General features: G+C 52.9%; 1 non-coding gene across 1 annotated transcript; it reads left to right on the top strand.

Annotated features, from left to right (window-relative positions):
- The first annotated feature begins 10460 nt into the window (after positions 1-10460).
- LOC138286324 (5.8S ribosomal RNA) lies at positions 10461-10614 on the top strand. Its single transcript, XR_011201971.1, has one exon. It is a non-coding gene; the product is annotated as a 5.8S ribosomal RNA (ribosomal RNA).
- The last annotated feature ends 447 nt before the right edge of the window (positions 10615-11061 follow it).

Here is an 11061-nt window from a genome sequence, read left to right as displayed (position 1 = left end):
GGATCAGGGCAGCCATTTCACCCTGGTCGAGGAGGGTTCTGATGTTATCAGTTGCAGTGAACATGGAGGTTTCAGTGCTATGGTTGGTGTGAAATCTAGATTGGAAGGGGCCCAGAAGGTTGTTGATCTCCAGGTATTGTGTGAATTGGCAGTTGTTGGCCTTTTCAAGGACTTTGGCAAGAAAGGGGAGCTGTGAGATGGGATGGTAGTTCGTGAGTTTACTGGGGTCAGTGGAAGATTTCTTGAGAAGGGGTTTGACATCTGCATTTTTACATACTTGGGTGAAGGAGGTCATGGTTATTGACGGGTTGAAAATGGTGGGTGCTCGCAGCTGATCGTCTTGCTCCTGTGGTTGAAAATGTGGTGGGGACAGGAGCCCCTGAGTGCTCCTGAGTGGCAGAGTTGATGATGGCTGTGGTGTTCTGTGTGGTAAGGTGGTCCCAGGTGGTGAGCAGGTGGTCAGAGTTAACTTTGGGTTTAGCCTCTGTGGGAGTGAGGAGACTGAGGTTGTTGGCGGCTCTGGGTTGCAGTTCAAAGTTTTTATAGATGGTGGAGCTCTTGTCATGGAAGAAGTTTGCCAGGGAGTTGCAGAGTTCCTGAGAAGGGGTGATGGTGTTTTCAGTATCTGAGGAGTTGGGGAACTCTGACAATATTGAAGATCTCCTTGCTGTGGTTGTAGCTGTTTTCGATGCGGTAGACTAGGGTATTCCTTAGTTGTTGGTATTGGTTGAGGGATGACTTGAAGGTGGCTTGGTCTATGGGATCTTTGCTTGTGTGCCATTTCCTGTCTAGATGCTTGCAGTTTTGTGATGGTCAGTTCCATGGTGTACAAACTGGCTTGTTTGGTTGGTCTCTTGAGTTTCTCAGGAAGCAACTCTGTTGGTGCAATCGGTGATCCAGGTGGAGAGTTCTTGACAGCCGGTTCCAGGTTTGGTGCAGTGCTAGGGCAAGAGGTGCTGAGGGTGTCAGTCCACTGGCTCGCTGATACTTTTTTCCAGCTGTGGTGTGAGGTGCTAGGAGGCTTGAAGGTGGTGCCGGTGGATCCTGTGATGATGAAGTGGGCCATAGCGTGGTCTGTCCAGGTGAGCTCAGTGACATGGCTATTTTTGACTTTGTCACTGGTTGTGAAGATGAGGCAAAGCATGTGTCCTGCATAGTGTGTAGGGTGGGTGACTAGTTGGGTGAGGCCAATGTTGTTCATGCTTTTGAGGAGGTTGGCGGTTTTGGCATCATTTAGCTTGTCAGGGTGAAAATTGAGGTCTCAGAGGAAAATGTAGTGTTTGGAGTTGATGGAGAGCTGGGTGATGAATTCGGGGATGGTGTTGCAGAACCTGGGGTGTGGTCCTGGTGGTCTGTAGGTGAGAGTTCCTCTGATGGTGGTTTTGCCACCGGTTTGGAGTTGGAAATTGAGGTATTCCATGATCGGGGTGGTGCAGTGGATGGTTTTTTTGTGGATGATAGTGATTCCACCTCTGTGTTTGTTGATGCTGTCCCAGTGTGCTATCATGTGGTAGTCTGGTGTTGCTAATACAAGGTCAGGAATGGCTGCAGTGTGGCCTCCATCAAGTAGGTCCTGGGAGGTTGAACAGAGGCACTGGGTGGTGGTGGGCGGGGCTAGAGGGAGGTGGAAGAGCACGTGGGAGCAGTAGCGGGGAGCGCGAGGCCGGGACAAAGAATGGGATGATGTGGTGGGAGCTGGCGAGAAATCAGGCATCTAGCAGAGGCAGACGATGGAAAATAGAGTAAAAGGTGGCACTAAGCAGGGACAAAAACAGAGAATAAAGGAGGCACTCAACAGAGGCAAAAGAGGAAATTAAAGGAGGCACGAAACAAAGCCAGAAGAGAAAAATAGAGCAAAAAAGGTGGCAACAAGGAGGCAAAGAACAAAATAAAGCAAAGTTGGCACTAAACAGGGGCAAAAGTGAAGAGTAAAGGTGGCACTAAACACCTTTAGAAGCTCAAAAGAGGTAAAGTGTCAGTAGGAGGCAAAGGAAAGGAGCAAAGCAGCGGAGGGAGAGGCGAGGATCAGTGGCAGGTGGAATCAGCTGACGGCTGCGGTTGGTGGCCGGACGGAGACCTGACAGCGACTGGGGCAAGCTGGGCCTCAGGACACCCAATATTTCTTTTTGGTTGACTCCGCCACAGTAAACGATGTTCTCCCAAAAAACTGTTATTGTTAGAGACACATTCTTCTACCAAAATCTCCAATTCAATATGAGAAATGTTCTGTTTTAATTTTCACCCTCCATCCTCTTTGCCATTATTCTGGCTGGACATTGTAACAACTCACCAATACTCTCTTGATCCACCGATATGTGTGCCTTCACACTGCTAACCAACTAATGTGAGAAAGGTAACTCATTTCCTGGTTTCTGCTTATGAGGTTGTCAAATGCAGTCTGTGCAACATTCAGAATTTGTGATTCTCTATTTGCAACTATTTCCAATTTGCAAACATAGAATCGCTATTTAAAATTGTGACTCCAACAATATCGATATTTGAGAAAACTAACTTTTTGAACATATGATTTACCATTTCGATATTTGTCAGTCATTATATCTTGCAAATTTAAAAACCCGCCTCTCCTCCATCCTTTACTTCGCCTGTGTGTAAGTTTTCACTGCAAAAATAAATAAATACTGCACACGATTAAAATCCATGACTGGGCGTCGTTGGTAGGAGTGGATGCTCTGGAAACTTTTAGAACAACTACAAATCAAACAATTTTCAGACATGGGATTGAGCCTGAATACTGAAAAATTTGGTTGGGATATAGGAAGAGGTTTATTTATAAGGAGAGATATTTTCTCCTTTAAGAAAAAAAAACACATGAAAAACACCCTCAAAAACTGGTGATTTCAGATAAAAGATGTTGAGTATAAAAATGAGCCCTATTGGTTATGACAACAGTTGTAATTTTAACCAGTGTATGTCTCCCTTTTCTTTCACTGAGAACATGTGTAATCTGAGTCAGATTTTAAAGAAGTTCCAAAGTTTTCTTCTGCTGCGTGAAGAAAAAAAGAAGAAATACAAAAGCTGAGTTGTCACATAGATATCCGGAAACACAAAGGGCAACATTTAGATCAGTATTTACAGCATGCTTAATTTTGCCTTGGAGAATTAGGGGCTAAGGGCCATATGTACGAAAGCTTTTTCCCATAGACACAGAATGGGTAAAATCCTTTCGTACATCTGGCCCTAAATGTACGAAAGTTTGGTTTTGCGACTCGCAAATTGCAAGTCAGAGCAACTTGCAATTTGTGAGGCGCACAACTGAATGTTGCACAATGTCAAGGACACTATTTGCGATTCGCAAGGGGGTCGAAAATGCCCTACCTCATGAATATTCATGAGGTAGGTCGCAATTTGCGACCCTCTTGGGAATGGCCGCTCTCACAGGAATGGTGGCCTGCTGGAGACAACAGACCACCATGTCTGTGACTTCTTTTAAATAAAGCAGTTTTTTTAAAAATGCAGACCGTTTTCCATAAAGGAAAATGAGATGCATTTCAAAAACAAAAAATTAAACGTTTTCTTTTCAGTTTTTCATAGCAGGCAGTGGTCCGTAGGATGACTACTTGCTCTGCAAAAATGTCTTAACTGCCATTCACAAAGGGGAAGGGGTCCCATGGGGACCCCTTCTAGTTTGCGAATGGGTTAGCGCCAGTGTGACACTGGTGCTAAGTGTGATTGTTTTGCGACCGCATTCGCGTCACAAAACAATCATACATGGGACTGCGACTCGCAATTAGGAAGGGAACACCCCTTCCTAATTGCGACTCACAATCCCTTTTTGCGATTCGGTAAATAGTTTACCAAATCGCAAAAATGGTTTTGAACATGCCAAAGTGCATTTTGCACATCGCAAACGGCCCGATTCGCTGTTTGCAGTGTGAAAAATGCTACGTACATGTAGCCCTAACTCCCTTCTATAAATGAGGCAATGCCACACTGTAGCTATTTATTACACCCCCAAAACACCACCAGGAACACCCATGAGGGATGCTCAGGTCTTGTGCTTTTCTTTAGCGTATGCTACATGAATTCAAATGTGAATAAACGTAATTTTAATAAATGCAGTGTTCATGTGAAACTCTACAAGTCACATGTTTCATTTGGGGGGCTAATATTAATATGGGCTAGCCTGACCCTCAGAGGCTTCCCTTTAGCTGCAGCCCTGATTCTACGTACCCACCTCTTTCTGTATTTTTGGGTCTCTATGGCTTCTTTTTCTGTACACTACTACTCATTTCCATTTTAAAATCCAATATCTCTTCTCCATTTTCCTTACCTCTCTCTCAAACTCATCTTTCCTTAGGTAACCTATCTGTCTCAAACAATCTCTGTCTCAAGCATTCCCCTACATTTCTATCTCTCACTTTACCATCTGTTAGTTTACAGCTCTCACTTTCACATTCCTTTTTTTATTTTGCATTGTAGTTCATATCTCAATCACAAAGTCATCACTTAGTCCCATTGCTTTATATTAAACACTACCAATATTCTTGGTTCAAGAAATAATGGTTGAAAACCTCACCTCTTTTATTTACCCTTTTCCCGTTTATATCATGACTCACACTACCTTGCTCCTTTCTCATGACTAGATCAGGTGTAATTTTCATTACGCCAGTGTAATATGGCGTAATCTTAAGAATTTCGCATTACAATTATTATGCGTAATGTCTTAGATTCTGCTATTATGACACTGGCATAGGGGAGAAAATCCTCTTGAAAGAACCAAAAGTAATATGATAAATGTGATGTACAGCAACAACGCAAGTGACCATGACATGTGCAGCATTTCTTTAACCACTTCGCTGCCAAGACTTTTCCCCTCTCTTGTGCCAAAACGTTTTTTTGCCTATTTACGATAGTTCACACTTAGGCCCCCATAATTTTTTGTCCACATAAGCTATCCACATTAAATTTGCATCCTTTTTTCAAAACATCCTGGAGATTCTAAAAGTACTCAAAGTTTGTGGATTCCCCCGTTGGGGACTGAGAAATCAGCCAAAATACAGCTACAATTTGGAGTTTTGGGGAAAAATGAGAAAAAAGTGCTGCAGAAGAAAGCATCTGGTTATTTCCTTGCAAATGGCATCAACAAAGGGTTTCCTGTGCTAAAACCACCATCTTCCCAGCTTTCAGAAACAGGCAGACTAGAATCAGAAAACCACGTTTTTCAACACAGTTTTTGCATTTTACTGGCACATACCCCATTTTTCAATTTTTTTGTGCTTGCAAACTTCTTCCTGTTAGTGATAGATATTAGTCTGAAAACAATGGTGCAACCTGGAGAACTATCTCCCTTATGTGGGTGTCCCAAGCAGTGTCAGCCTAAAAACGTTTATAAAATTGTGCTTATCAACTCGCTGTGATATCCCCTCAATCTCTACACATTTTGGGCCCTTCCTATTTGCTGGCACTTGGCCCACCCACACAAGTGAGGTATCATTTTACTCGGGAGCCCGAGGGGAATGCTGGGTGTTAGGAAATTTGTGCTGGTCCGGTGATCCCAGACAGAAATGTGAGGAAAATATGATTTTATTTTAGCTAAATTTTAGGTTTTCCGTGTTCAGAGAGCCCCAACTGGGTCCGGTGCCCCTGCCTGGCCCTGGGGCATGCGCTCCCTTTCTCCATCCTGCCACACCCTGAGGGGCTCGGGTCTGGGAGTCCTCTGGGCCCAGTTAGGCTTCCCCTTCCAGTTTGAGTTCAGGGGCCCCAGCCGGGCCCCAGGCCAGGGCTCTGGCAGGCCCTGGGGTGGGAGCCTCCATCCTGGACTTCGTCCTTCGGCTCACTGTGTGGCAAGGCACCTGGGATTGGGGCCTTGGAGGCCTCCCCTGCATCAATGTGTTCAGAGACCCCTGACCGGCCCCCCGACAGACCCTGGGACGGGTGCTCCCTTCTTCCATCCTGCCATACCCTGTGGGGCCAAGGCCTGGAAGTCCACCAGGCCTGGGGAGGCTTCCCCTTCTAGTTTGGGTCCAGGGCCAGGGCTCCGGGAGTCCTCGGTGTAGGACCCCCGACCCGGACTTCGTCCTCCAGCCCACCGTGTCGCAAGGCACCTGGAATAGGGTCTGGGGAGGCCTCACCTGCGTGGCTGTGTTCAGAGAGTCCTGACTGGGCCCCTGGCCCCCACCAGGCCCTGGGACGGGCGCTCCCTTTCTCCACCCTGCTGTACCCTAAGGTGTCCAGGCCTGGGAATCCACCGGGCCCAGGGCGGCTTCCCCTGCCAATTTGTGTTCAGGGATCCTGTTCGGGCCCTGGGGTGGGATCCGGGATCCCCCACCCTGGGCTTCTTCCCCTGGCCCCCGAGGCCAGGGCTCCTGGGAAGCATTTTGCCCTTGTGGCCCATCCATCTGGTCGCTCCGACACCCCGGTGGATCTGGTTGTGCTCCATGCAGTCCTATGACATGTTAAGTTGGCCCAGCTGCCCCGGAAGTCTGATGAGAGCTCATTTGCTTCCTCAAGCCCAGTCAGGACTCCACAAGGTCAGGTGCATTCTCGCCGATGGTCCCCTCCGTACCTCAGTGCTCACGGAGTACCAAAAAAGGGGTAGCCTTCCTCTGGATTACTAGGGACTGGCTACTCCAGACCCCCTTGGGGTCCAGTGGCTCTGGGACTGGGCACCACAAGGGCCCAGGCCAGCCTGCCCTGGGGCCCGGGTGTGCGGCCGCATTGCAGCCCTGTCCAATGGGTCTCTCCTCCAAACCTGGCTTTCCAAAGAGCAAACTTACATCTTAGAGCCTGGGATGGGTGCTCCCTTCCTACAGCCTGCTGTACTCTGGAGGGCCTGGGTGTACACTGGGCCAAGGGAGGCTTCCCATACTAGTTTGGGTTCAGGGGCTCCGGCTGGGCCCTGGGCAGGGCTCTGACAGGCCCCAGGGTGGAAACCCCCTGCGTGGGCTTGGTCCTCTGCCCTGCTGGGTGGCAAATGGCCTGGGACAGGGTCCCTCAGGTCCTGGGAGGACTTTGCTGGTGAGTAAAGAGGCCTCAGGGCCCCGGGTCGGAGGTCAGTTGGGGCTCCGAGAACCCAGGCTGCAAAATCCCCTGCAGGCGTGAGTGCAGTCTCCTTATGTTAAGGCACAAGGCGACCAGATGACTGCCTCTGAGCCCAGCCATCTGGTCGCTCTGATACCCCAGGGCATCTGGTTGCACTCTGTGCATTACTATGGCGCGTCCAGATCCCTGGGGCTGACCCGGGAAGGCTTCCCTTGCCAGGTCATGCTCAGGGCCCCGTCCAGGCCCTGGGCCAGAGGTCTGGGTGAAAACCCCTATCCTGGGCTTCGTCCTCCAGCCCGCCATGAGGCAAGGTGCCCAGCATGGGATCCCGTGGGGCCCAGGGAGGCCTCACCTGCATGGCTGGGTTCATGCACCCTGATCAGGCCCCCACCAGTCCCTGGAGTGGGGCCTTCCTTCCTCCAGCCTGCAGCACCACGAAGGGCACCGGCCTGGGAGTCCATTGGGGTGGGAGGATGCTTCACCTGCCTGTTCAGATTCTGGGGCCCTGGGGTGGGAGCCCCCATCCTGGGCTTCATCCTCCGGCCCACTGGGTGGGAAAGTGCCTGGGACGGGGTCACACAAGCCTCGGGAGGGCTTCGCCAGCATGTAAAGAGGACTCTGGGCCCCTGGTCAGCAGCCCCATGCCTGAGGGCCAGAGGGGGCTCTGAAAATCCAGGCCACAGAGTCTCCATCCCCTGTAGGGGAGAGCAGAGGCTCCTTACGTTAAGGCACAGAGCGACCAGATGGCCATTTTTTGGCCCCAGCCACACTTCATACGTTCCTATGGCACGTCCAGATGGCAGGGCTGCCCCAGAAGTCCCGATGAGGGCTCATTTGCTTTCTAGCCAGGAGGTCGGGTGTGTTCTCGCTGGTGGTCCCCTCCATCCCTCGATGCGCACAGAGTACAAGAGAAAGGGTGGTAGCCTTCCTCCGGATTACTAGGGACACGGTAGGACGAACCCCCTTGTGGTCCAGTGGTTCTCAACCGGGTGTTGCCTGGGCCCGGGCCTGGGCCGGCCTGCCCTGGAGTTCGGGTGTGCAACCACCTTGCAGCCCTGTCCAATGAGTCTCTCCTCTGAACCTGGCTTACCAGAGAGCAAACTGACATCCCCATGCAAGGTGGCCTTCCCCCCCCCCCACCCACTGAGGAAGAGGGTGAAGCCTGCATTGTACTCTGATCGATTGGGAACACTTAGGCGGTCATTCTGACCGCGACCACCGCCCACCATGCGGTTACCGCCGAATGACCGCCCGCGGTCAAAAGACCGCGGCGGCCATTCCAACTTTCCTGCTGGGCCGGCGGGCGACCGCCAAAAGGCCGCCCGCCGGCCCAGCGGGAAAGCCCCTAGCCCCTGCAATGAGGAAGCCGGCTCCGAATGGAGCCGGCGGAGTTGCAGGGGTGCGACGGGTGCAGTGGCACCCGTAGCGATTTTCACTGTCTGCAAAGCAGACAGTAAAAATCTGTATGGGGCCCTGTGTGGGGGCCCCTGCACTGCCCATGCCAGTAGCATGGGCAGTGCAGGGGCCCCCAGGGGCTCCACGACACCTGTTCCCGCCATCCTGGTTCTGGCGGTGAAAACCGCCAGAAACAGGCTGGCGGGAAGGGGGTCGGAATCCCCATGGCGGCGCTGCAAGCAGCGCCGCCATGGAAGATTCCCTGGGCCAGGGGAAAACCGGCGGGAAACCGCCGGTTCCCCTTTTCTGACCGCGGCTTTACCGTCGCGGTCAGAATAGCCCAGGAAGCACCGCCAGCCTGTTGGCGGTGCTTCTGTGGTCCCCGGCCCTGGCGGTCATGGACCGCCAGGGTCGGAATGACCCCCTTAGTCTGTTTGGGGATGGACTGCTTGGCCAGCCTCTGCTGTTGTTTCAAGCAAAGAGCTTCCACCCCACCAGGGACCATCCGACTCGAGGGCCTGCTGTTCGCAGAGGCCCTTACTTTACCCGGCAAAGCGAAAGCCAAGCAGCCCAGCAGTCTGACCAGAGTGGAAGGGGTTGGGTGGTGCCAGGTCCAGCAAGCTGCCTGGCAGTCCAGGCACCTGTGTGCTGTTGCCCTCCTCCACCCAGCACATTTCTGCAGCAGCTCAGAATGATTCCGTGGAGTGTCCCTGCTAGCCCAGGCGGGCAGGCGCCCCTGTGTCTCACTCAGTCTGCGCCTTGGCCTGGCTGACTCCCTCCTGTGGAGATGGCCGTTGCCCGCCAGTGGCCGTGCAACCACCCTGTCCTCCCTAGCAAGCCCCAGGCAGGGGCTTCTCCGCAGCAGGGTTCCACCTGTGGGGTGCGAGGATCGGTCTGAGAAAGGGACGCGGCTCCCTCCGTTGTGCAGGTGTGGCTACCAGGTTGAACCTGCCAGTAGCATATGCTTGTCTCAAAGATTAAGCCATGCACGTGTAAGTACATGTGGCCGGTACAGTGAAACTGAGTATGGCTCATTAAATCAGTTATGGTTCTTTTGATTGCTCCATCTGTTTCTTGGATAACTGTGGTAATCCTAGCGCTAAAACATACCGATGAACACTGACCTCCCATGATGTGTGCATTTATCAGACCTGGCTGGCAGAGCGGTCTTTGGCCACTGGGGTGCTTGGGAGAGGATCAGGTGCAGAGCGGGCTCCTCCACCCGGGAGGACTTGACCCTCTTATGCAGGAGGGACCGAGGAGTGGAGGTAGGGGCTGCCCCCTCCCCCAGATCCAGTCCCTCCAGGAGTGCCAAGACGGAAAGCTCCTCCTGAGTTGGAACCCACACTCACCCAGCACGACCCTGTGAGGGAAACTGAATCAAAGTGCCTCCCCGTGTTTGGACCACCCCCCTGAAAGCCCTGCTGCCTGGGCTCTCCCACACCTGATTCCCGACCTGCCTGGGCTTCGAGTGACTAAGGAGTGGCCGTTCTTGGGTGGCAGGGCTGCCTGGATTAGGAGGAGCCAGGGCCGTGAGGCAACCCCATCTCCACTCAGTGGGGCTGTGCTGGAGGGGGGCTCTTCCCTTCGGATGCCTCTGACCAGGGCAGTGGGGGTGGGCTATCCCCCAGCCCACTGGCATGGCTCGGGCTGCCCCATTAGCTGGTGACTCTCGATACGCAGGGGTCGAGATCTGGTGACGGATTGCTGACGTGTAGGTGGGGTGACCCTCCCTTGTTGCAAGGTAACCCTACTTGCCCTGGTCCCGTGTGGCTGGAGTAAGGATTTGAAGACACGCGCGGTCCCTCCCGGGCCTCTGGGAGAGACCGGTGGTGGTGGGCCTGCCAGGCCTCTGAGCTGCTCTGGGAGCCCCCCTTGCCCGTGGGGAGGCTCCCAGGCCGAGCACCTGGTGATGTTCTTTGAATCATGGAGGATGACTCCCAGAGGGGAAACCTGACATCGTGCCCAGCTGTCTTGCTGTGTGTGTGGCAGATGGGCATTGCCACCTTCCTCCCGCCTCTCCTGCGCACGCAGGTGAGCGAATGTTGACAAAAGATGCCTGTTACTCTTGGCGGTGGATCACTTGGCTCGTGTGTCAATGAAGAACGCAACTAAATGCGAGAATTTGTGTGAATTGCAGGACACATTGATCATCAACACTTCCAACGCACCTTGCAGCCCCGGATTCTCCCCGGGGCTTCACCTGTCTGAGGGATGCTTGATTGTCAATCACCCTGGGGCATTCCCAGGCCGATGCTGGGGCTGTTGCAGGGTAGGTCTGCTCCCTTTGTCCCCCCTCCAAGGTCAGACCACACTGATTGCCTGTGGCAGGGTCCCACCTCCGATCCTGTCATGGAGGTACGCAGCCTGTGCGCCTAGCCTTGCCACTCTGCCTCGGTGGAGTGTGGGCAGGGGACCAGTCTGCCCTGGGCAAGTCCTGGGGTGCCTGGTTGCATGCTGCACGTGGTTGTCTGTGGTGTCCTATGGCTGCCTGCGCACAACGCCTTGGGCACACACCTCTGTGGCTGGTTCCCCCAGGGGTAGGGCCAACTGCCCGTGGGGAGGCTCCTGGGCAGAGCGCCTGGTGATGTCCTTTGAATCATGGAGGATGACTCCCAGAGGGGAAGCCTGATGTGGTGCCTGGCCGTCTTGCTGTGTGGGTGC

The sequence above is a fragment of the Pleurodeles waltl genome, chromosome 3_1, assembly GCF_031143425.1.
Source record: "Pleurodeles waltl isolate 20211129_DDA chromosome 3_1, aPleWal1.hap1.20221129, whole genome shotgun sequence".
Lineage (NCBI taxonomy): Eukaryota > Metazoa > Chordata > Amphibia > Caudata > Salamandridae > Pleurodeles > Pleurodeles waltl.
The sequence above is the reverse complement of the archived record's forward strand: the minus strand, read 5'-3'. Positions and strand labels throughout refer to the sequence as shown.